The sequence below is a fragment of the Wyeomyia smithii genome, chromosome 1 (genome assembly GCF_029784165.1).
Source record: "Wyeomyia smithii strain HCP4-BCI-WySm-NY-G18 chromosome 1, ASM2978416v1, whole genome shotgun sequence".
NCBI classification, from domain to species: Eukaryota; Metazoa; Arthropoda; class Insecta; order Diptera; family Culicidae; genus Wyeomyia; species Wyeomyia smithii.
Window position 1 is genome coordinate 132574814 of NC_073694.1, and position 21413 is coordinate 132596226.

General features: G+C 37.2%; 1 protein-coding gene across 8 annotated transcripts in view; it reads right to left on the minus strand.

Annotated features, from left to right (window-relative positions):
* The window catches only part of LOC129717991 (cadherin-87A), a 434657-nt gene that overhangs the window by 285325 nt on the left and 127919 nt on the right, over positions 1–21413 (minus strand). Inside the window, exon 3 of one of the 8 annotated variants that reach the window (XM_055668358.1) lies at positions 17064–17105. The exons of the other annotated variants lie outside the window; for them this stretch is intronic. The gene's annotated coding sequence lies outside the window, so the exon portion shown is untranslated. The remainder of the gene's footprint in view (positions 1–17063; positions 17106–21413) is intronic. 8 annotated transcript variants of the gene reach the window in all.

Genomic DNA, 21413 nt, shown 5'->3' on the forward strand with positions numbered 1-21413 from the left:
TTTAAATGACAGTTCGCCCATGTACGGTATATAGATGAACGGTCATTTGATGCATTTCGAGCAGTTTTTTATTCCTTATTTAAAAATCGAAGGAAGACGATAATTTTTTTTAAAAAATCACGTTTTGCTCAAAAAATTGCACGCTAATATATATATATATATATATATATATATATATATATATATATATATATATATATATATATATATATATATATATATATATATATATATATATATATATATATATATATATATATATATATATATATATATATATATATATATATATATATATATATATATATATTTTTTTTTTTTTTTTAATAGGGGGGGAATGTTTGTAATGATTTATGATTTATTTATGTACTAATATCTATTCAGAATTAGTATTGTGTGTTCTGCCACAAATGGTGACATTTCAACACTATTATATATATATGTATTTGTACGCTTTTTTATATTATTGAATGTTATTAGCTTTCGCAGTTAAGTTAATGTAATTGTAGGAAAATTATTAAACCTACTTGTCAAGGAAAAAAAAAGGAATTAAACAAAACTTAAAATAAACTTAAAACTATCTTACTGACTATAAAGTGAGCTAATCGTTGCAATTGAGGATTGCAACGAATTTTGTCGGAATTTGTTGATAATTTGGCTTGACATATTTTCTAATGTTTCTACATTAGTGAGCCTATGTAGCTCGTTCGTGCTAAACCAGGGAGGACGCTTCAAAATCATTTTCAAAAGTTTATTCTGAATCCTTTGAACGCTAATATATAGAAATCAGAAAACCGACCCAATTGAAAGCGAAAGTTAATAGCGTCAACATCGCCTGATGCTTTGCGATTGATTTCTATAGAACATGCATTGTTGCTATTTCCGAATTTTTGAAGCTCTCGAAATGATCACTTGATTTGTTTTATTTATTAGGTACGTTAATTTTTTTGCGTAGGAATATAAAAATATAACTTTTTGCAATTCAATCAACATACAACGAACAACGAAATTAGTGTTTTTCGAAGGTAAAACAATTATACATTTTAATAGAAAATGGTTATCAAATGTCAATGTGCCAAAGATAAGTATGTGAAGATTTTCTTCGGCAGCACCTGAAATCTGATAAGTTAAATGGCAATTTCGATCAAAAAACAATTGAAATAATTAAAGTTTTAAATGAAGTGATTTCATTCACGCGAACGAGACAACATGAATCTTGAAGAAAAGATAAAATAACGGGTGACAACTGAAAAAAAATAATTTTGAGGCTCTCTTACTCCACAACAAACACGCTCAGAGAAAAATGAAAGTATGTATATATAAGCTCTTTCTCTCTCTCTGTTCATGGCAGTATTTTTTGTTTTGTTTATGCATGTGCATGCCCAGTTCTGTTTAAAACGGGGTCGATACAAGGAGCATTCCGCAAGCGCATTGTATATTTCGCTATGAACTGCACAGCAATTTTGGTAAAAAGTTCACGGCTAGCCATTTTTAAAGCAAAAATCTTTCGGTCTTGACTGTGTATAATTTCCTGCAAATCTCAACAGTAATCCACCAAAAAGGTAGTAGAGAATCCGTTTAGAGTAATGGACAGACTAAAAACTTTTTCCTGTCTAATGATTCAAGTCTAGTGGTTTGGCTGGTCCCCGTGGTTCTGTGGTTGGCGATGTCGGTCGGCTAGCTCTTCAACACGGTTGTGATATCGGGTTCGGTTCCCGATCAGGTCGAGGATCTTTTCGAGCTGGAAATTTTCTCGGATCAGCACTGGGGCACGGTGGTGTATCGTTGTAGTTATCCTACAACGTGCAAAATGTGCCGAGAGCAATATCGATAACGAATTCTCTCATCTAATCTAGTAGATCGAGATCGCATTAGCCCCCCAGGCTAGTGTGTGATATAGTTTTTTCGTCGTGGTTTGGCTATCAATTAAAAGTATACCAGAAAGAATGTTTGATCAAAAGTATGTGTTTTGGCCAGATAAAATATCATCACATTACGTCAAAAAACACAAACGTTCCTGAAAAACCACTCGACTCCATTTGTACCTCAAATATGCATTCCAACGAATTTAGCTCAGTGTCCAATCAAAGATTTATTTGGGATTTCAGGTTCCTTCGGTGCTAAAATAACTGGAGATCAATCTTTTATCTTTTTTGACAGCAGTTGAAAAATAATCCAAATTTTAGTTGTCACCAGTTAAATTCATTATCTAAGTGAAATCAAAGTGGAAGACGATGCCGTCAACTACGATTTTCTTATGCGTTCCACTGCAAAGTAAGCGATTTACCAATTGTTTTCTCGAAAGCCTACGTTTTCAAATAGTAACAAGTCCCGTAAATATAAGCATAAAAGTAAAACCTTGGTGCTATATTCCAATTAGAAACTCGACCTTCTGTTTATTATACACAAACTTCGCAGCCAACTGTTTTAGTGTACAGAACAATTCCGGGGCTAGGCGTTACAATCATACTGACACTAAAGCCTGTATCAGACTAACCGTTGCAGCGGTCAACCGCTACCGTCCCGTTCTTTTTCGACCAATCAGAACAAAGCGGTCGACCGTCGCTTGTTGTTGTTGCAAAAAATAGGATCTTTTCTGTTTTTGCCGCCGTCCGTTCCCAACGGTTGCCGGCTGCTGTCATTGACATGGCGAAGGCAAACGAATCTCTTTACACCAACACAAGATCACATACAGAGACTTGACAAATGAAAATGTGTGCTTCTCTTTTTGGCACACACGACAGCCAGTCAAAACATTGATAGCACCGGCAACGCTGGTTGGCGATGTCAATTTTCGACCAACGCACACTGGCAAAAATGAATCCAAATTCCCACTAATTAAAAACCGCTGGGCTGGACACCTTAAATATAGCATTTCTTATGTAAAATCATAGGCGCAACTAAGGAAAATTTCTAGGGGGGGCTAGTTTTCATACACTTCATTTAAAAAAAAAATAGGAAAAAGAGTTACAATGCGCCTATTTAAAAACGCATAAAGTGTCGTAACAGAAGACAAAATCACTTGAATCGAGAATAAATCTCCAAAGATGTATTGAAAATCTTGACCATCTCTTTCAGCTGACACTGATTCGATATTTAGGCAAACTAGGTTTGGTAAACGGCTGGGCAGTGCGTACCAGCAGTACACCCGTGCTAGTCGGCATAAAATAGATCCCAGTGTAGTCCAAGGCTTAATGCCATATTTTTAACTCCACGTGGAACCGACTGGAATACGAGCAACCATGAGAAGATTGGGGAACCGGTGGAAACTTGGTCGTATGCTGACAGAGAAGCGGTAGTTGTTCTCCTTGGAGAGCAGCTTGTCTGGGCGTCTGTTTTCCAGGATGGGGGCGGCTCGAACAGCGACTGATCCGAAGTGGACGATGAACTATGAAATGCGGTGTCTCGCCTCTACACCCGCGGCCCCGTAACAGTAGATCGCTTAACGCCTCGGATGCCGACCGGATCCTGCTGGATCAGCTAGAACTTCACCGGCATCGTTGCGCTCCAGGAGCTTTACCGAAAAGGAGAGAAGGTTCAGCGACACGTTGTGTTTGTTGAGAATAAAAGGCCGGTTCTACAACTACACCATCCTCAATGCCTACTGCCCTCTCGCAGGACGTCTCGATATAGAGAAAGAAACCTTCTACGCACAGCTGGGGAAACTCTACGATAACTGCTCGCGTAGAGACATCAAGATCGTCATTGGGGACATGAACGCTCAGGTCGGTAGGGAAAACATATATACGCCGGTGATTAGCCCGCACACCGTCACGAACGACAACGGCCAGGGATGCGTCAACTTCGCAGCTTCCCGCAGACTGGCAGTCCGAAGAACCTGCTTTCCCCAAAAAGACATCCACGAAACCACCTGGAGATCACCTGACCAACGTACAACAAACCAAATTGACCATGTTCTCATCGACGGCTCTTTTTTCTCAGACATACAAACGTACGCACCAATTGTGGTGGGGGTATTGGCATGACCACTTCGATCGAGTCTAGTGCGACGAAGTAAAAAGTTGACGATGTAGCTGATACGACCGGTAGTTCTCTACGGAATCGATACATCAACGCTTCTGGCCTCAACGCTCTTGGAGTTTTCGAACAGAAGGTGCTGCGGACTATCTATTGTGGATTACAGACAGACGACGGATAATGGCGACAGTGCATGAACCATGAGCTGCACACGCTGCTTGGAGAGAACCCTGTTGCACAGCTGGCGAAAGTCAATAGGTTGCGGTGGGCCGGTCGCGTTGTAAGGATACCGGACGATGATCCTGTGAAATCACTTCTCTTCAGCAACCCTGTGGACTAGGGGCGCAGCGTGCGCGATGGCTCGACCAGATCGAAAGAGACTTGCGGGTGATGAGACGTCTGAGGAACTGGCGAAACCGGCCCAAAACCGAGCGGCATGGCAACAACTCATTGATAAAGCACGAGCCACCACGGCACTCGTCTTATTAGTAAGGTAAGTAAGAGAGCTAGGTTTGAGAATCGATCCTGGGCACAGTACTAGATCTCAGCCAATAAATGATGACTTCTCAATTTGTGTTGATTTTGATGCTCTGATAGGAAGTATGGGATGTATTTATATTGACTACAATTATTCTCTGGGAAATTCTAGGGGGGGCTGTAGCCCCCCTTAGCCCTCCCGTAGTTGCGCCCATGTGTAAAATTGGTCAACAAATTGATTGGCGATGGTTTCATTTTGGACAGGGCGCGGGAAATGGTCTTTTTCGCCTCTTTTCACCCTATTTTTGCGTATTTTTGGAAATATAGACCGTTTCCCGTGCCCTGCACAGAATTAAAATATCACCTATCGATTTATTGGCCAATTTTACATAAGAAATGCTATATTTAAGGTATCCAGCCCAGCGGCTTTTAATTAGTGGGAATTTGGATTCATTTTTGCCAGTGTGCGTTGGTCGAAAATTGATGTCGCCAACCAGCGTTGCCGGTGCTATCAATGTTTTGACTGGCTGTCGTGTGTGCCAAAAAGAGAAGCACACATTTTCATTTGTCAAGTCTCTATATGTGATGTTGTGTAGGTGTGAAGAGATTCGTTTACCTTCGCCATGTCAATGACAGCAGCCGGCAACCGTTGGGAACGGTCGGCGGCAAAATAGAAAAGATTCTATTTTTTGCAACAACAACAAGCGACGGTCGACCGCTGTGTTCTGATTGGTCGAAAAAGAACAGAACGGTAGCGGTTGACCGTTGCAACGGTTAGTTTGATACAGGCTTAACAATCTCTCCCGAGCCGAGACTGTTTTAGTGTACAGAACAATTCAGGGGCTAGGCGCTACGATCATACTGACACTAACAATCTCTCCCGAGCCGAGACTCGAACCTACGACGACTGGCTTGTACCAGCATCGTGACTCGTGACCAGCTGGGAGGGTAAATACAAGCATTTAAGGCCTTAATAAACGATAATCTCCCATACCCACACTAGTTGAACACCGTTTGCGACTAAGAAAAAAGCATAGTGATTAACACAACGTAAACAACAATGTAACATACCATCATTAAGAATGACGGGTTCTTCGTTAACATCATTGCCGTTACTCTACAAATCGTTTCGATTTACCATCCATAAAATATCCCGGATTACCGCAAAGGAAAAGTCTCAGTTAATGCCGTCGTGGGAATACCACGCTAAGGGCGCCAACCGGACGCAGATTTCTTCCTACCATTCACCGCCACATCTTATTCTGCTGATCTCTTTTTGTTCCAGCCAATACTTTCCGAAGCCTTTCCGCATAAATTATCCATCGCTACATTTTCCCGCAATGTTTTGAATATTTCAAGGCAAGATGGATCGGTGTTTGCTTGTAGGCGTTTTTCGGTTCCTTTTTATTATCGCAACGGATCAACTGAGGCGCATACTTTTTATATATTGAGTAAATATTGGTGATGGTGGTCAGCCTAATAGATGCCACAACCGTTAGTGCGCTTATGGTTTGTTCGATAATTTTTTTACGTAAAAATCTATGATATCAAAAACCACCGACTTCACTTGACGAAAATTATAATTTAGCGAATAATAACTAAACATTAACCAAACATAACTGTTACAAAGGTTTATATTTGCAAAACAAAAAATAAAAAATAAAATAAAATTAAGTTTGTTTTTTTTATTTTTTAGAGACAAGCTTTTTGAACCTAAATTAGAAAACTTATTTTTACAGCAAATTTTCTGCCATTGCAGCGTTGAGGTAGACTTTTTGTTGTACATGTTCATTAGATAGAGTGCTGAAAATTTTATATCATCGTTGGGAATATGTTATAACCATTAGAGTGATTTTTTCGAACTTTCATGAATCTCAATGGTTCTCTATTACCGCAGGCTAGATTGGCCACACCCATAACAACACGTCCGAAACAAAGTAATAATTTCATAATCTCATTCGGATGCACCAGTAATTTCCCACCAATGGGAAATATGGGAAAGCCAAACATTCCCGTTTTTTGTTATCTGAAATCCAATTTCTATTCGATAATTGCTCTGTCATGAAATTCCGAGCTCAAATTGTTTTTACGGTGCTAGTATTTTACCAATTACTCGCATAGTTTTCCATAAATTGAATCGAACAGGATCCTATGCATCTCTTGCCGACTACAAACTGCAACCCGTTTGCATGCAGAAATGAACCTTCACATACCAGTGTACATTGTTGTTTATGCTCGTTTTCTGTTTTCCACATTCAGATTGGGGGAAGGGCAATTTTTATGCTATAAATAATTGCTTGGTAGAATCGAGGAACGTAAACACGCTGAAAGGGGTCATCAGGAATAGGACCGCATATAAATATGAGAGTCCTAGTGTTTCACTGAATTTTTGCAAACGCTATTTCAATGACCACGGTCATTTCTCGTGACAAAATGTTCCACATTGTTTTATCCATAAATAAATCTAGCTAGTAAATGGTAAACAGGAGTATAGCATATGAAACCCCAAAAATAGTACTTCACTTTTTTTTTCAAAATTTAGACTCAAATATGAAGAAATTTATATTCGAATGGATCTTAAAAGTAAATTAATTAAAAAAGAACGGTGTTTTCACCGTGTGATTTACAAATAGTTTTTTTTTTTAATAATAATGACATACCTATCAGATAATCGCTTTACGATAATTAAGAAGTGACAAAATTACAACAAAAATTCAGAAAACCAATTTCACCTTGCTCGCAGCTTTACGTAAAATTAGGACCAGATGAGCCATTCTTTACCAATCATTTTATTCAAATCAAAATTGACCAATTTTGATTTGAATAATACTTTGCACGCGTGTGTGATTTAGAAAACTTAGTAGTTTCCGCTAGAGCAAAAAAAATCTAAAATGAAGTGTCATTTTCTGAAAGAGCGTATGTATTTTAACATACATTTTATTTAAAATATTCTAGCTCTTCAAAAACTTTAAGTTGTATAAAAACATTCACATAACGACATGTTGGGAACTAATAATCCTTTGCAAAAAATATACTCTGGATAGAAACTATTTTTAGCAAAAAAAAGTTAAAACAAACACTAAATTTTGAGAAAACATTTGATTTTTTTTAATGTTTTTGATTAAAGTTAAACAAAAGCTTGTTTAAGGTTAAATGTTTTCAATCGAAAGAAAAGTCAAGAAAAACACCAAATTTTACAAATTTTAATTCAAAACAATACCGAGTTGAATCTGTTTTCGAGAGATATCAAAATTAATTTAGAAGAAATTACGCCTTTTTCGTAAGTTATTCGTAATTCTCCAGCTACATCACCAATTCATAGAAATGTATGAATAATTCATTCTTTGACAACAAAAAGGTTGGTCAAACAATTTAAAAGTTATTTGTCCTGAATTATTCATTCTTCGTTTTGCTGTTGAAGAATCAGAGTGATCATATATTTTTATGAATTGGGGGTTAGTATTAGAGAATCACGAGTAACTTCCGAAAAAGACGTAAAACTCGGAATTTTCAAACTCGATTTTGAAATATCTCGAAATCGGATGCGTTCAAGAAGTTAGTTACTCAAAACTTTATGATTTGAACTATCTGTTAGAGTTATATTACGTCATAAGAATTTAAGAAAGTTGAAATCAAAAACAATCTTGAGCATAACTTTAAAAAATCGTCTTGCATTTCTCCATCCTAAACTTGTTATCAAAAGTTGTTGATTCTATTAAAACTTTTTTTTTATTCTGTTAAAATTTCACATAAATCATAATTGCCTTGTTTTATTCAAACATTTTTCAAACATGGTGTATCTATTGACAGGTAATGTCGATCAAATATAAACGGAAGAACCGATGCCTTCGGTCAATGCTTGTTCAGAACGAGACAATATCTCTTAAGGAAAAAATCGACACACTTGACAAGGTGCAGAATATGATTCTACTTAATTATACGATTCACATTTTCGTACTTATCTTTGAAATATAAAAATGATCAACATGAACACATAATGTTTCGGGTGGGAATTGCAATTTTTAAAATATGCAAAATAAACCAACATGAAAATCTGTTCGCAGTGAAAAACTTATCACAATTTCATCACCGCCGGCAGCGTTGCTGTTCCATTTTACAGTGATAGAATAATTTTAAAAAAGCGCAAAACATCGAAAAAGAACGAGTGAATTCCATTCCAGTTTTCCATGCATTTATATTGATATTAGCCACGTCTCTACCATCGCAGCTTCTGCCGTGAGAGACCAGGAAAAAAACATGTTCACATTTAATTTTTCACTGCGTCTTTCACACAGAACATACAGCTCACAATTTTCACACGGCACTGAAGGACAGAAATTGTGGAGCGAAATATATGGAGAATCATACCTACCACGGCACGGTGTGCCAATTGTCATTGTAATAGAAAATACCAATAACACTTTTTCCAATTGTCAAAATCGCTTGTCCATACAATTACGAAATTTCGCTGTTGAAACCTAATATCTAATAATAAATTTGCTGTACTTATGATAACTGAACAACCTATCAAACCTGAAAATCATCGCACCATGCATATGTGATTTACAATTTCTCACGTGGCTACATATAAAACTGCGACCATTCTTCTCATATTGGAAAATCCAATGCAACAACGGATGCTGGTAGAATGTAAAAGTTCTACGCATTATTCATTGTGTTACTCGTTCTGTTAAGCTTTAAGATTATTCATTTCCAGAGTGGATTAACTTCAACTATAAAGTACACGATATACCCACTAGACTGGGACACAGTTGTATGGGAAAAAAGCGTTGGTGTAATTTTTTCGCTCCAATGCACTTTTAGTGTTCCTTATGGGTCCTGTAACAACTGTGTAACTTTTCAGATCGATCGGTGGAACCCCTGATTTGCGCCCGATTTTTAAAGTTTCCATACGATTTTATATGAGAAAATCCACTTTTTCAAAACTTATCCTCTAGAAATTTTCAGTTGGCTCCTAAAAATATACCAATACATGATATTTGTAGGAAATTTTTCTGGGAATAATTCTTCTGAAGACTGTAAGGCGCTACAAAATTTGTAGAAAAAGTTATTCACCTTAAACTGATCGAATGTCTGACGAACGGCTCAACATTGAATTTTTCCAGCAACAGTGCTGCAGCATGCTGCTGTTGCAAACTCAACAACGTGATGAGAAACAGTTACGCGTAGAATTAAGCTTGAAAGCGTGATTTTTCGCTCATAGTATCTTCGGAGAAAATGCTTAGACTATCAATCCCTATATTTTGATAGTATTCGTTGTGTGATTCATACCCCTAAAAGTGAGAAATCAGCTTTCTAAACACCCCTACGTAGTGAAAAACATTTTCGTGTGGGATTAAGCTTGAAGGTATGATATTTTGCTCACGTTATCTTCATTATCGGAGAGCTTGCTTAAAATATTAATTATTAAGTTTTAATGTAGATTGATTACTCCCCCTAAAAGAGGGAAGTAAACTTTCTAAACACCCACGTTGGCTCCTAGCCAACGGGAAATTTCTAGAGGATAAGTTTTGAAAAAGTGGATTTTCTCATATAAAATCGTATGGAAACTTTGAAAATCGGGCGCAAATCAGGGGTTCCACCGATCGATCTGAAAAGTTACACAGTTGTTACAGGACCCATAAGGAACACGAAAAGTGCATTGGAGCTAGTACTTATTTTTTGTCCCACCCTAATACCCACTCCCTATGGCAGCAACTCTAATATTGTGTGGCAGAACATGATTTTATCACTCCACCCCAACCAAAGAAAATTGAATGTGGTAGAGAAAGCTCTTAATCTGTTTTTCTGTTTTCAAATAGACTACGTACCGCTTTCAATACAAAACCAAACAGAATTAATTTTTAACCCGCTCGGTGTGCCAAAAAGTTACTGATTTATGATGAGTGTTGTTAATTACGTTTTTCAGCTCACAGAAAGTAATTCTCACATCACAAACATGTTTTTATGCGTTTTAATCTCACATTGTTGACCGATCTAGTATGAGACAATAATTTCGTGAAATAATGATACGTGGTTTTATCAAAGAAATATGATAATTGAAAACTTGCTCGTAATGTTCATTAATCTGGATAAAAAAGGATACTGTTGTCTATTTTAGCGAAGCAGCTGTCAACATACGTCTGAAGGTCATCATACATATTTTGGGCTACCTTTCTCGGAAAATTTAACGTAACAAACACCTATCACCCCGAGATAATATGAGACAAACTTATATCTCAGGATTTAATTTTTACGATTTATTTTTTTTTTTAATTACTTATGTCGTTTTCGTTTTCGCAGTGTAGCGACACTCGAACTACACTTTTGACACCGTAAATGTTTTATTTGACTTTCCGGACTACACTTTTTCTGTCTCTGACTACCCTTTTTCTGTCCCGGACTACACCCGAAAAAAGCAGAGTGTACTGTAGGAAGTTACCAACAAATTCACATGTATGTGTCAAAATTGGTTTGTTTTGGTTCTCGTTCCACGTGGTAAAGTGTTAGTTAAAAATTTTTTCAGCACATTTGCGAGATGGACATATGAAATGGAAACGAGACAAAATGACGATGGCGATAATGATCAAAACAAAACAAATTGACAGCTATCCCATTATTACGCATACCAATGCAACTACACTGAAAATGTTTTATTTGAAGCTGCAAAGTGTAGTCCGAAAAAAGTGTAGCTACACCTCGAAAACGAATTCGACATTAATTTACCACAAACAATCATTTTTATTTGGAAATGGCTGTTAACTTTCTAACGCGAAGAGAAACCCTAGAAGTATTAGGAAAATAATCATTTCTTCTTTTGCAGCAGTGTTGCTATTTTTTCTCCCGTTCAATCCAGCATTAGATCTTTCAATCAAACATTTGTAAGCTTAAGGTTCATGGCCCCATCAGTAACTAGAGCTGTCCATTCACCTAGACGTTTCGCATAGCAAAATCACAATATTTTTCTAAAAAAGCGCTCGGAACAAAGCCATTTACGGAAAAAAATGAATGAAAGCATATTTTCGATACAAAGTTGCCAGATTAATGGATTAATTCTTAATAAATTATAAATAATAAAACTTATAATTGGGATAAATTCCAAATAACTTTTTACCTATAACCTGAGATAAACAAATATCACAAAAAGAAACAATCATATGTTCTGTGACAAATTTGTAATATTGCAATATGTTCGAAAATTAAATTACTCGACACAAACATACACTTTTAGGAGCTGGAAAAAAATAATAATATGACTTCACGAAAACAGCTCAGATGTGGCGGTGTTCGCTTTCTGCTGCTGCCGACCAAATCCTTCGTGTATTTGCAGAAGAAGACTTCATGAAATGTACGCATATTTATTAGACTGGGACACTGTTATATTGGAAAATAGCGATAGTGTTATTTTTTCGCTCCCATTCACTTTTCTAGTTTCTTATGGATCCTATAACAACTGTGTAAATTGTCAGATCGATCGGTGGAACTATATTTTTGCGCCCGATTTTTAAAGTCACCATACGATTTTATATGGGAAAATTCAAAACTAATTCTCCAGAGTTATCCAGTTGGCTCCTCAAAATATATCGATGCATGATATTTATAGCAAATTTTCCTGGAAGTAACTCTTCTGAAGACCATAAGGCGCTATGCTGCTTGTAGAAAAAGTTATTCCCCCCAAACAGGTTGAATATCTGACGACATTGAATTTTTTAGCAATACTGCTGCCGCTTGCTCCTTGTTCGGGAGCAAGAAAACTGCGATAAGAGGAACAGAGAAAAAGTTGACTAAAGACCCAAACACAATGGATACGTTGCGGCTGCGTTTGCGGCAATTTGACAGCTAGCCCATACACTTTCTATCAAATCAACGTCAACGCAACGCAAACGTATCCATTGTGCTTGGGCCTTAACGATTCAGCGGAGAAAATTAAAATAAGAGGAACAAAGAAAGAGTCGATAAAAAGATCCACATGTCGTGAGCGGAGAATATCAAAATAATATTATCTTGACATATATTACCGCAGATTAAAGCAATATAAAACAAAATAGCGGATGAAGATTCGATTGGGGCGATCTACAACGGACCAGATGTTTACCTTGAGACAGATTCTCGACAAGTTTCGAGAACACAACTTGCAGACGCATCATCTGTTTGTTGACTTTAAGGCGGCGTACGACACAGTGAAACGCAACGAGCTTTGGCAAATAATGCTAGAACACGGATTCCCAACAAAACTAGTTAAACTGTTACGTTCGACGCGTCATGTAGTATACAGATACATATATATACTACTGTAATGCGTCAGAACAGCGGGCGAATTTTCGGACGCGTTCGTGACGTTAGATGGTCTGAAGCAAGGTGACGGGCTCTCGAACTTGCTGTTCAACATAGCTTTGGATGGTGTAAAACGAAGGGCAGGTATGCAGAGGAGCGGCACCATCATCACTAAGTCTCGCATACTTCTGGGCTCCGCGGACGACATTGATATAATTGGTGTTAACCGTAGAGCAGTTGAGGAGGCCTTTACGGCTCTCAAAAGGGAAGCTGCGAGAATAGGACTCACCATTAACACTGCCAAAACGAAGTACATGGTGGCTGGCAGAGAGCGTGGTAGTTCTACGGGTGTTGGTGCTGCGGTGGAGATGGATGGGGATACTTACGAAGTGGTCGACGAATTTGTTTATCTGGGTACCCTCGTGACATGTGACAACGAGGTGAGCAATACGAGGCGAAGAAAGTGTACCAGCACCGATTTATGTTTACTCGCATACTGACGACGAAGTCAACGCATCTTCGGCTCGATTTATATGTATTCAAAATCGCTAGAGGTTATTTTTTCTATCGCTGAAATTAAGTAGTTTTTTAAATATCGTAAAAATTTTATATTATTAGCTCGTATAACCTTAGGGTATTAGGTGTTTTTTACATAAAATTTTCCGAGGAACACGATGAATACTATTTAAAAGGAAACTGACTGCTTTTGCCGGAAAACGCATGTTTAATTTTCAATACAACAATAATCCATCTGGTCATATATGACATTTTTTTGAATTCCTTGGTTTACTTTCTTCTAAATTCTCCTGTCAGTATTTTCCGGACGTTTTACGTCTATAAATTGTGAGAAAAAAAAATTTTGAACAAAAAATGCCTTATTTTGTAACAAAGAGAAGGGGTCTCACAGAGCGGGAAAAAATTGAGAATTTTTCTAGAGTATCTAGAGTTATCTAGAGTTTCTAGACTAATAATATCCCCAACTTTGAGCAAAATCTGTGATGGTCGTGGAAATTGACATCACAAATTTCAAATGACGACAGGAGTTATTTTTCGGCCTTACATAAATATTCATTCCGGCTGGTATTCTTCCATAAACCAGAAGACGCCACCTTGTAATTCATAACTGGAGTTGATTCCCAGGCCACTGATAATCATCTCGGCACGATAATACTCCTATTGAATCGTACTAGTTCATTTAAGGCTGTTTGCCAGAAACCGGAAGTCGGCATCTTAAATTTCAAATGGCGCCTGATATGAATCTTCGACCTCTGGGCATTGCCTCGGTTACGGAAATATTCATATTGGATGGTTTATAGCCATTTAGGCTGTTTGCCAGTCACCGTCTTTGATTTCCCAATAGCTATTGCTTACGTGCGGCGATAACATAAGATTTGTCATCTTGAATACAAGTTTATCGATAGTTGATGGTCTTCGCACGAAAGTGTTTAATTAAAAAAAAAAAATTTACTCTTATATTAGGTATGGGAAAAAGTCAATCACACATTTGAGTATTCCTATTTGGTTGGTTTCAAATAAAAAGATGATAAGGGACCTAAGATGATTTACATTCAACATCCAACCTTTTGAAGTGCTGGATGTTTGGCCCTCACAGCAATTTTTATATCAACTATTAGTGAAGATAATAAGAAACAAAAATTTAAATTGAAAAAAAGTACAGTTGACACGGTACGCTATGTACTTGCATACATAGCAAGTGTTTGGCGTAACTCACATGCTGTATACAAACTGCGCCTGAACAAGACAAAGTTATACCCGGAAAATAACTATTGTTTGCTATGCAGCTTCCGATTACTTCTCTCGAATCATTCAACATTAGACGGTTGCGAAGACGGTGAGAAAATGAGCATCGTGATACATTTGACGCCAAGCACAATGCATTCAAGGGGGTCCACCGGAAGTAGAGCTGAACAAAAACCAGTAATGACGCGCAAAAAACTGAGAAGGCATTGATTGTTCGTTTCAAGCGAAATCCGAACTTTTCGAAGTGGAACTTGACCAACAAAAATGATGTTTCGCAAAGTTTCGTCCTACGTAACGATCCAAATCAAAAACGTACACGGTGCACAATTCCCTAAATCGGAACGAAAGCCTCAGAGTGTTGTCAAATTGCGTGCTCGCGACTTTTACACGATTCACACTAGCTATGTGCCAAGGAACAGGAACCCACCGAACAATCCTAATTTCCGTTCGATCGAAACCCGTAGGACCATGACGAACGTAAACTTTGAATGATCACACACTTAGATTTTATTGTCGAGAGCTCAACAGCTGATGAATTCAGCGAAATGCTCTACGAGTTTTCGGAAGAATTTTCAAGAACTTCGGCAACTAACGAAGTTTACCGAGATAAATTAAGTGTGCCGAGAAAAGACGAAAGACAAAAATAAAATGGTGAGAAAGTGGAAAAAACTGTAAATAATTCACTGGAAATGTAGCCTGCACAAACATTGTGTAAATTTATCCGACGTATGCAAAACGATGAAACCGATTATGACACGGGATTACGTGGCACGTAAATTTCGGAAAATCGTGAAAAAATCTACGTAAAAGTTTGCGTAAAACCCGACTTTATCGCAGTATCTAATTAAGTAACGTTTCGCATTTGTGCAAGAGTTAAATAATACAAATACAGTGAAATTTCGATTTTATCACGGTCAAAAAAACACTTTCCGGTAAATCTAGCGAAACTTTGGATTCGAGGAAATAATGGTGGTTAGTATTTTTTGTTGCATAGCAGTGAAATCTAACGAAAAATACTAATTTCTATCTTTTCACCAGGTCCACAGTTTCGCTGGATTCACGGAAGGATGTTTTTTGACCGTGATTAAGTCGAAATTCCGCTGTACATAGTTGCAATCCCAATCATTAGAATACCGAAATTTAAAAAAAAAATACTGTCATGAAAAACCTACACGCAAAAGTTCAAGCTTACATCAACCGATGTGTCCTCTCAAAACGCACATTAAATGCTCTGGCATTGCACAACAAATGTTGCAAAATCAGAATATGTATAATACACACAAAATCGTGGTGTTTCGGTAGTTTTCGGTTTTGGGCAAACGATCAGTTTTGGGGCGCTCAAAAAACCGCTGGTTACTTTCGTGAGTAGGTGCGTATCAAAGACTATTGCATCCCTAATCACCGTCAGCAACCGAAACAGCCAATAGCGAGTCTTGTTGCAACAGAATTAACTGACGCTGGTGCCAGTAACGTGGAACCGAATGCATATGAATAAAATCAGAGTCGTCGTTAAATGCAAAATGTTTTAATCAAATCCAATGTCTTTTTAATTGTTATTGATTCGATGATGTTTTTGAATGACCGGATTCCTGATAGTGAATCGATCAGTTCATATTTGCATTAACCTAGTCAGTACGAAGATCATCAGTATTGATTACACTGCTTTAACGATAGCAGCATTCTTAAAAATATGATCAATACCAGTACAAATTATCATGGCAATACTAGCACCGGACCGGTTAATATTTCAAAAGTGTTTTGATTTTGAGCCGTCCAATACATTGAACATTCGCTAGAGCACCAAATTAAAGCCCTAGAGTTAAAGTTTGGACGACTGTCACTGAAAAGTTCCAATCAAATTGTCAAAACTCGTTCCAATCGAACATAAGAATGTTGGACAAGTCAAGTTTGTCTTAGCAGATGGGAAGTATTGTGATTGAGCAATAACAAAATGCGAAAAACCTAGAGATGAAATTCCAAAATCATTACCATATTTTATTTTTTCAATGGTTACAAAAATCATAACGCCGGTGGGGAGTCGAAAAATGCTTATGTTTTCAAAATTTCGTGATGTTCGATTCGAACAAAATAGAAAACAGCACTTCATTTTTTCACTACTACATGTAGCAAAACAAACTGAAACAAAAAACTATAAAACTGAAAATACGAGTAGTCATGTAATGATTTTTATTTTTTGCAATGTTGCTGGTTCTTTGAAATTTTAGAATGGCTGCCAGATCAACGGAAATTCAGTCGGCCAAACTTTAACTCTAGGCTTTTACACCAAATGCGTTATGAACAACACACATTCGTTGTACTGGTTCCGAAACAGTACAAAAAATGCTCAAAAACGACGCATAATTGATGTGGTTACGCACACTCCAGCTTTTGCGTGTATAAAAAGCTATGACTAGATCGAGTAACTTACGACGAGTGTTTAATTTATTTTATTCGTATTTGAATCAAAAACATTATTCTCTGAAAACTCATCATATCGGTTTTAATCTATTTTCACCCATCATGGTTTGTTGACGATGTACGTCGACACACAAAAACGAATATCGAAACCTTACGTTAATGATAGTCCAACGTTTGCGGGGGCTGAGTCTTCATACCTGAAAATAAAAAACGAAAACAATCAAAGATACATTGAAAACCATATTTCATATTTTTAAATAACACACCTACCGGTGTTTACTAAGCAGTAACCCATTAGTAAATTTGCAGATTTTATTAAATAAACTATTCATAGTTATTCAAGTCCATTAGAAGATAGCTTCCTAGCTTATAAATTGTTCATAGAATTTTTCAAAATACATATGCACTTTCAGAAGTACAAATGGTTATCACAATATTAATAATATATTGTAACATTGCCGTGCAGTTGTCAGGTTGACAAGCTTCCATTCACCTCTTGTAGCACCCATTCATTGCGCGTTACACTGTTTGAATCAAGTGCCAGAAACGGCCCCAATCCATTTTCCTCCCTTGTTCGCAAAACCGCAAACATAAACAAAATACAAAAACTATTTACCCAAACTCGTTCACGTTACGGCGCACTGCAACAGATACAGAAACGGTTTGGCTCTCATGAACATGAAATGAGTTGTCCTTGTGATAAATTTTCTGACACGCTGTGCTCTTTGTTGCACCTTGTTATACGCTTGGTGTGAATGGTCACACAGAGCACCAAAGGTTGGCACAATGAATTCAATTTATTTATTATTTCCGCTATTGCAACCCTACTATTAATAGTTATCACACCGTCCAGAGGTCCAGCCATTCAGATCCAAGAGAATGCGTTTTTGTCCGGTTTGCTGCCTTTTGGCATTGTTCGCGTGAAACAAATTTCGCGCTGTCGAACACACCGTTGGCCATGTTCAACAAGAAAACCATGTTCAACCCATTCAACAGGAAGAATAAGTCTTTCTCATCCAACTGCAATCATCTGTCCTACATTTTCATTAGAGAAAATCTGATTTGATCAGTCCCTAGAAATAGCATTCCGAACGACTGATTGAAGGAACAGTTCCGTTCTCTCGAGTTACTCGAACTTGCAATCGTTCAAAACTATAACTGAACAAAGGAAAACGAATTATCAGTTTTTCTATTTGTTCGTTGATCTATATTCATCTGAAACTCTCTACTCTGGATAATGCCAAAATCCACAGAAAAATATCGAAAATTTCAAATCCGCGAAAAAACTATAAATTATAATTATATCTATTTTCCAACAAACCAAGCAAACAAATACAAAACGACGCACTAGTTGAATATTATTCATAATCAGCGGCTACTGAACAGACAGCTCAGAGCGATATTTTAGTTCCAAAAAGTTGGTCCAAGCCAATAGGCAGTAACTGGGAAGCATTCCGGTAGCGTTAATTCGGTACAACGAAACCCTTTTTTCGCCTCACTGCGGCTCGCAGTTTATTTTGCAATTGCGAAACTAAGCTTGTGGTCATAGCGGCTAACAAACAACGACTTTATCCCCACGCACACCATACCAACATGAGACGAACCGGTAGTAATCACAGTAGAAACACCCGGTGAATTGACGACTGGAGTGTGGTTCAAACAATTCGGATGTGCTCTGGATGGTCAACAAGCGTCGCATAACTCAATGATGGAATGTACAGTTCAGTTGGTCGAATTCGAGTGGCACGTATTGGAATTGGCAAGTGGTTGATTGGAATTTATTCATGATTTTGTTTTTACCTGTCAGAATAACCAGTATACTCATTAGCTGTCGATTGAGACATTATTGGCGCAGTAGAAACAGCTCCGAAAGTGGCGATATGAATTGAATGTTGTACGTACCTGCAGTTGAACAACATCAAACTTGAAATCAACTTTTATTCAACGTATAGTGAATGTACTGGGTCTACCAACAAAAAATCGAGCCTCATTCAATCAACGTGTGTTTTCAATTTACGCGCCCTTCTCGATGATTGAAATAGCATTTCAAACAGTTTCAAACCAAATTGAACCAGAATCATGTTTTTGTTTCTTACTTTTTTTTTAAAGGGGGGATTTGTTAGTAGCTTAAGTATTTATAATAAATATTAGTAAATAATGAGTATGTGTGTCCAATCACAAATGGTGACTTCTCAACACTGTTAGAAATTTGTAATTTTAATTGTTAGGATTTGTTTGCTTTCGCAAGTAGGACATATCATTCGTAGGGATTTAAACCTACTTGTCAGAAAAGGGGAAGTAAGCTTACAACTAACTTAATTGCTAACTTATTGGCTATAAAGAGAGCTTATCGTAGCAATTGAGGATTGCAACGATTTTTGTCGAAAATTGTTAATAATTTTATTTGACATAGCTTATAATGGTTCAACACCAGTAAGTCTATGTAATTCGAGTGTACCAAACCAAGGAGGACGCTTCAAAATCATTTTCAGAATTTTATTCTGAATCCTTTGGAGCGTTTTCTTCCTCGTTCAACAGCAACTTGACCAGATCGGTACAGCATAAAGCATTGCTGGTCTAAAAATATGTTTGTAAATCAAAAGTTTGTTCTTTAAACAAAGTTTAGAATTCCTGTTAATGAGAGGATATAAACATCTCGTATATTTGATGCACTTGGCTTGTATACTCTCAATGTGCTCTTTGAAAATAAGTTTTTTATCATAAATTAGTCCCAAGTACTTAACCTTGTCGGACCAACTTGAAATAACCCCATTTTTTGTTTCTTACTGATAAACTGATATCTGGTATCGGGGAATGGTGCTTGATTCATATATTCAAAATACATTTGCCTCCAAATGATGTAATTACATCACTTTCGAACCATATTGAGCTCAGAGGCGATTAGCGAAGCTATGTAGGGTAGAACGGAGCTAGCTGATCATTTTTGGTCAAAAAGTTCTGCAACTTTTTGTAGAGAATATTATGGCAAAAACTCGTTACATGAAAATATTGTGTTAACTCTGTAGCTTCTATAAAAAATATGAACTACTCAAAATAGTTTGCAATTTTTCGGATATTTCCTGTTTTTTGAATGGATGTTAAATTGGCCATCATGTGAGGTAAGTTGATCAGTGGAGTTGATACGGCACAATACATGTTATGTATTGTGCCGTATCAAATAAACATTATGTATAAAAAAGTTGGTCAGGGTGTGGTGTAAATTGATCATTTTTTTCTCTAAAGGACAATTCAATCCTTCACCACTGCATTTGCGGCAGCCAGTGTCGTCTCAGTGGAAGTCAGACCCCTTCCGGTTTTTTGTTTATACGCCCGCTTTTCGAAAACTTGAACCATGAGAAAAGTGACTCAAAATTGCTTGAAGAAATACGTGCTATTCTTTCATACCTGACGAGAAGTGAATATTGAAATCACTTTTTGATTTATTTGATTTATTTGGGTATAATTTTCATCTGACTTCGAATCAATGAACTAATGTATATATATTAGGGTGGGACAAAAAATAAATGTTAGTGTTCCTTATGGGTCCTATAACAGCTGTGCAAATATTCAGGTTGATCGGTGGAACTATATTTTTGCGCCCGATTTTTAAAGTTTCCATACGATTTTTAATGGGAAATCTACTTTTTCAAAACATATTCTCTAGAAATGTCCAGTTGGCTCCTAAAAATATTTCAATGTATGGTGTTTGTAGGAAATTTTCCTGCAAAAAACTCTTCCGAAGACCGTAAGGCGCTACGATGCTTGTAGAAAAAGTTATTCACCCCAAACTGATTGAATGTCTGACGAACGGCTCGGTGGTTCTGTTGTTAGCGATGTCGGTCGGCTAGCTCTCCCACTCGGTTGTGTTATCGCGTTCGTTTCCCGATCAAGTTTAGGATCTTTTCGAGTTGGAAATTTGTATCGTTGTGTATCGTTGTACTTATAGGACGGACAAGAGCACAATAGAGTGTTTCGAACGTACTGCTTCATTTGTATTCATGTATTTGAAATCACATCCAATTTTCGATATGAAGCCTAAGTGGCGATTGGCTTTTGAAATAATCATAGTGCGATGACGATCAAAAGTCACTTTTGAATCGAGGATCACGCCAAGATCATTCACGTACTCAACTCTATTTAAAGCTTGGCCATCTATTTGGTAGTTGAATTAATTGGGCGATTTTTTTCGATGACAAATTATAACATTACATTTAGCAATGCTGATTGTCAAACAATTCAATTCACACCAATACACAAACGAATTTAACATTTCCTGAAGATGATGACAATCCTCGATGCAACAAATCGCCAAAAATATTTTTAGGTCGTCAGCATGAAAAAACTTTGATGGTTTGGTTGGACACCTAATCAAAGACAGCACGAATTAAATTGAGAACCGGAACCGCATTCTGGATTCGCATCTGCAATCACAAGCCCAAAACTATAGCCATGTTTTGTTTTCTTTTGTTGACTTGCATTCGCCCCAAAATACGTCGGAGTTTTCG